The sequence below is a fragment of the Bos indicus genome, chromosome 19 (genome assembly GCF_029378745.1).
Source record: "Bos indicus isolate NIAB-ARS_2022 breed Sahiwal x Tharparkar chromosome 19, NIAB-ARS_B.indTharparkar_mat_pri_1.0, whole genome shotgun sequence".
Lineage (NCBI taxonomy): Eukaryota > Metazoa > Chordata > Mammalia > Artiodactyla > Bovidae > Bos > Bos indicus.
In genome coordinates, this window is record NC_091778.1 from 10,309,885 (window position 1) to 10,315,099 (window position 5,215).

Sequence of the window (5,215 nt, forward strand, 5' to 3'; positions counted from 1 at the left end):
TCATACAGTATCCACCACCTGTTTTTAATTAGAGAATCTCTCTCCACTTTCTCATGTCTCAGCACACACACCATGTATGTCCTGGCTATCCAGTAAGGGGCTGCCTATATCAGGGAGAGGGGACATTCCCTATAGCTGTTCACCCACCCAGAGTCAACACCACATGCATTTTGAATATTGACTATCACAAAGCATGAGCACTGCAGGGCACAATTAAATTGTGGATCAAGACATAATGTCAGTAGCACGTTATGGTTGAATTTGGGAGGAAAAACCTAGAAACAAAAAGTTCATTAACATTTTGATATGTTAGCTGTTACACAAGAAATGATTGGTACAAAATGTATTAGAGACTTGGAAGAAGGCAAGAGATCCTTACAGTAGGACACTACACAGAGGAGAGTGATTACCATGTAATATTCCAGGTACTATTTAAGGAACCTATGTGTTATCTTATTTAATCCCCTAGACAGTCCATAGAGACAACATTTTTGTTCTGGAAACTGAGACAGAGAGCTTGAATAACTTTGGGTCAAATCTCAAGAATAAGAAGCTCTGGAATTTGACTCTAAGTCTGTTGGACTCCAAGCATCTTCTCATCACTGTACTACACAGAATGTTTGAAAAGCAGCCTGTATGTGTCTCTGGATGGCTTTTTGATATAGCATGAGTATATATTTCAGCACCAACTTGTACATGCTCCAAAGGCAAGGCCATTTAATCAGTATCTGGAATTATGATCTGCATAAAATGACCATCATCTAGAACTGGAACTCAATTTGAGCCCCTGAGCACTAATACATCTCTGTCTGTGGTGTGTTTTCTTCGTGTGTATGGAGAAGACACCATGCAACCAGGGAACCTCACATGTTTATCAGAATTTGTCTTCCTGGGGCTCTCACAGACTCACGAGCTCCACCTCTTCTTGTTTCTGGTGTTCCTGCTTATCTACACAACCACTGTCATGGGAAACCTCCTCATCATGGTCACGGTGAGCTCTGATTCCAGGCTCCACACACCCATGTATTTTCTGCTGTGAAACCTGGCCGTCATAGACCTCTGTTTCTCCTCAGTCACTGCCCCAAAGATGCTGGTGGACTTCCTTGCTGAGAAGAAGACCATCTCCTACCAGGGCTGCATGACCCAGATCTTTTTCTTCCACTTTCTGGGAGGTGCCATGGTCTTCTTCCTCTCAGTGATGGCCTATGACCGCCTTGTTGCCATCTCTCGGCCCCTCCACTATGTCACCATCATGAACACTCAGCTCTGTGTGGGGCTGGTGGTGGCAAGCTGGGTGGGAGGCTTCATTCATTCCATTTCCCAACTGGCTCTGATGCTCCCACTGCCTTTTTGTGGCCCCAATGTCCTAGATAACTTCTACTGTGATGTTCCACAAGTTCTGAGACTTGCCTGCACTGACACTTCTGTCCTCGAGTCCCTCGTGATCTCCAACAGTGGGGTGCTGGATGTCATCTGGTTCCTTCTCCTCCTGGTCTCCTACTCAGCCATCCTGGTGATGCTGAGGTCCCACTCAGGGCAGGCAAGGAGGAAAGCAGCTTCCACCTGCACCACCCACATCATCGTCATGTCTATGGTCTTCATTCCAAGCATTTACCTCTATGCCCGGCCCTTCACCTCCTTCTCCATGGACAAGGCTGTATCCATCAGCCACACGGTCATGACTCCCATGCTCAACCCCATGATCTACACCCTGAGGAACCAGGAGATGCAGGCAGCAGTGAAGAGATTAGGGAGGCACTGGCTGCTTTGTAAAAGAGAGTGATAGTGGGTCACTTCTCTTTGGCTTTGTTTTCCACTGATAATTTGGAGAGAGAGCTGCTGTATCTGGCTCTTCAATAACTTGTGTATGTGTTATAAGGGTCATCATAGAAGTGAATGCCTATTGAAAATAAGCAGCTTACCCAGATTTTGAGGAAAAAGGTAAATTCTTACTTTTGTTTGTGTTAGATGATTTGAACACTCCAATGACAGCAACATTTGTTGTTGTGGAAACATTCTGGCAAGCTACACCCTCCTTTCTGCCTTCTTGGTAGACAGTTAGTTTCCTGTTAGAATTATAGAATTTCCCCATAAGAGCAGTTTTGTTTTCTGTATTTTGACCTCTTTCTCAGTACCTCGTTTTGGTGTGAGGCTGGATTATTGGAGACTTCCTAGGATTCTGAGTCTTAAGCTTTAATTCGGAGACCCTAACCCATCACTTACCAAATGGATGACCTTGCATGAGACACCTGCCTTCTCTTGAACTCATAACTTCTTATTAACAAACTCACTGATCTTAATATTTGATCCCAAGCCTCCCAGTTTTATTATAAGAATCATATATAAAAACTGTGAGATAACATTGAGTGAACTATGGAATTACATGTTATTTTCAAGTTGAAATTATCATGAGTATTCACACTTTTTCACTGTACATTTTATACTGTACATTTTCACTGTACATAGTATAATGATTATTATAAGCAAAAGATTAAATGTAAAACATGTACATTTTCACTGTACATAGTATAATGATTATTACAAGCAAAAGATTACATGTAAAACATGTAATTTCAAAACACTGTGCAATATAATATGAATATTCATGTACATGATATTCAATTCAAGAACCACAGGGTACCAATAGCTCATACCTGCTTATAGGTCCTCTCCATCACATGACTTTTCCCCAGATGAAACCACTTATTTGAATTTTGTGTTTATCATTCCATTACTTATAAAAGTAATCTCATCACATTTTTACATAATCAGCATATTGTTTCATTTTGCTATTTTGAGCTTCATACAAATATTACATTGTATATAATATTCCTGGATTTGCTTTTTTCCACTCCACATTATGTTTCTAAATGATACATGTTATTCTGTTTGGCTGTAGTTTATTCATTTGCTCTGCTGTATAATATTCCTTTGTGAGGATAAGCTTAGAGGGATTGTTTCCAGTTTTTGCTGTTGCAAACAGTGCTCTTTTGAATATTCTTCTACTTATTGTTTTGTTGAGGGGCTTGGGTCATATATCTGGAAGTGGAAGTGCCGATTAAAGTGGGTAAAAATATTTCACTGTAGAGAAATTGGTATTTCTCTAACATTTCTTTCCACACTTTTTATTGTATGCAATTTCCCATGAATGCTTTTTGTTTGCTTTTCTACTGACTGTTTCTATGTAGTATAGGAGTTCCTGTGTAATTTGGTTGCTGATTTATTGCCAGCTATACTTATTACAATGCCTTCTCCCAGTTTATGTTTTGTCTTCTTTATTTTTGGTGTTAATTTTCATGTAATCAGGTATATCAATCTTTTATTTTAGTATTAGCTAATGTGTGTTTAGTCTCTCAGTCTTGCTTGACTCTGAAACACCTTGGATTGTAACCTGCCAGGCTCCTCTGTCCATGGAATTTTTCAGGCAAGAATACTGAAGTGGGTTGCCATTTCCTTCTCCAGGGGATCTTTCCAGTCCAGGTACTGAACCTGCATCTCCAATGTCTCCTGCATTGCAGGTAGCTGAGCCATTGGGGAAGCCCAGTTAGCTCATATTAATATCTAATTTTTAAAAATTGTTTCTTATCCAGAGTATAACATGATATTCTGCTACCAAGCTCTATCTTAACTTTTTAAAAAGTTTAACTTTAAAAACATTTTACACTCTTTGAGAAACTTCAAACTTACAGAAAATTTGTAAGTATAGGAGATTTTTTTCCTGAAAGTTTGAGGGTAAGTTACGAACCCAATGCCCACCACTCCTTAATATTTGTATGCATTTCCTACAAAGACATTTTCCTCCAATACTGCCATACAGTCATTAAAACTAATATAAAACAAACATTGATAGAATATAATATTTAGTTTCTACTCAAGTTTTGCCAGATTTCTCAATAAAGTCTGATAAACAGAGAATCTGGGGAGAAGCCATGTGTTGCATTTAGCTGTCATGTCTTTTTAGACTCATTAGATCTGGGAGAGTTTCTCCTTGGTTTTGATTAATAGTACTCCATTCTTCTTTATGGCTGAATACTATTTCACTGTCTGGATACAGTTCATTTTGCTTATCCACTCATCTGTTGAATGACATTTTGATTATTTCCATATTTTGTCTATTGTTAGGGCTACTGCTAATATTTGTTAACAAATATTTGTTTGAATACCTATTTTCAGAAACTTTGAGTATATACCAATGAGTAGAATTGCTGGATCATGTGGTTAATTCTGCGTGTAACTTTTCGAAGAACTGTGAATGTGTTTTATACAGCAGCATTCCCATTGGAACTTATGAGGGTCCTAATTTCTTCACATTCTCACACTTGTTATTTATTACTACTATTACTACTACTATCCTATCAGGTATGAAGTAGTATCTCATGGTTTTTATTTTCATTTCCTTAATTACTGATGATATTGAACATCATTTCATGTTGAGCATTATTTATTGTAGGGCATTTAAATACTTTCTTTAAAGAAATGTATATTCAATCCCATTGCCTATTTGGAAAATTGGGTTTTTGGCTTATTCTTGTTGAACTGTTGTTGCCATTCAATCACAAAGTCATGTCCAACTCCTGTGACCCCATGGACTACTTATATAAACTTTTCTTATGTTTCCTATGTCATTTCTGCTTACTTCTCATTCATTTTCCTATTTATTTGGTTTTTCCTTTTTGTCTCAGTGGCCTTCCTTAATCTCTTCTTGACCCTAGGCTATCTACACAGAAAAATAAATGACCCAATCAAAAAAAATGGGCCAAAGAACTAAATAGACATTTCTCCAAAGAAGACATACAGATGGCTAAAAAACACATGAAAAGATGCTCAACATCACTCATTATCAGAGAAATGCAAATCAAAACCACTATGAGGTTCCATTTCACACCAGTCAGAATGGCTGCAATCCAAAAGTCTACAAGCAATAAATGCTGGAGAGGGTGTGGAGAAAAGGGAACCCTCTTACACTGTTGGTGGGAATGCAAACTAGTACAGCCACTATGGAGAACAGTGTGGAGATTCCTTAAAAAACTGGAAATAGAACTGCCATATGACCCAGGAATCCCACTGCTGGGCATACACACTGAGGAAACCAGAAGGGAAAGAGACACGTGTACCCCAATGTTCATTGCAGCACTGTTTATAATAGCCAGGACATGGAAGCAACCTAGATGCCCATCAGCAGATGAATGGTTAAGAAAGCTGTGGTACATATACA

The 5,215-nt window shown here is 38.7% G+C and overlaps 1 pseudogene; it reads left to right on the forward strand.

The window, feature by feature from the left end:
• The first annotated feature begins 847 nt into the window (after positions 1-847).
• Positions 848-1,783, forward strand: LOC109573558 (olfactory receptor 4D2-like; annotated as a pseudogene).
• The last annotated feature ends 3,432 nt before the right edge of the window (positions 1,784-5,215 follow it).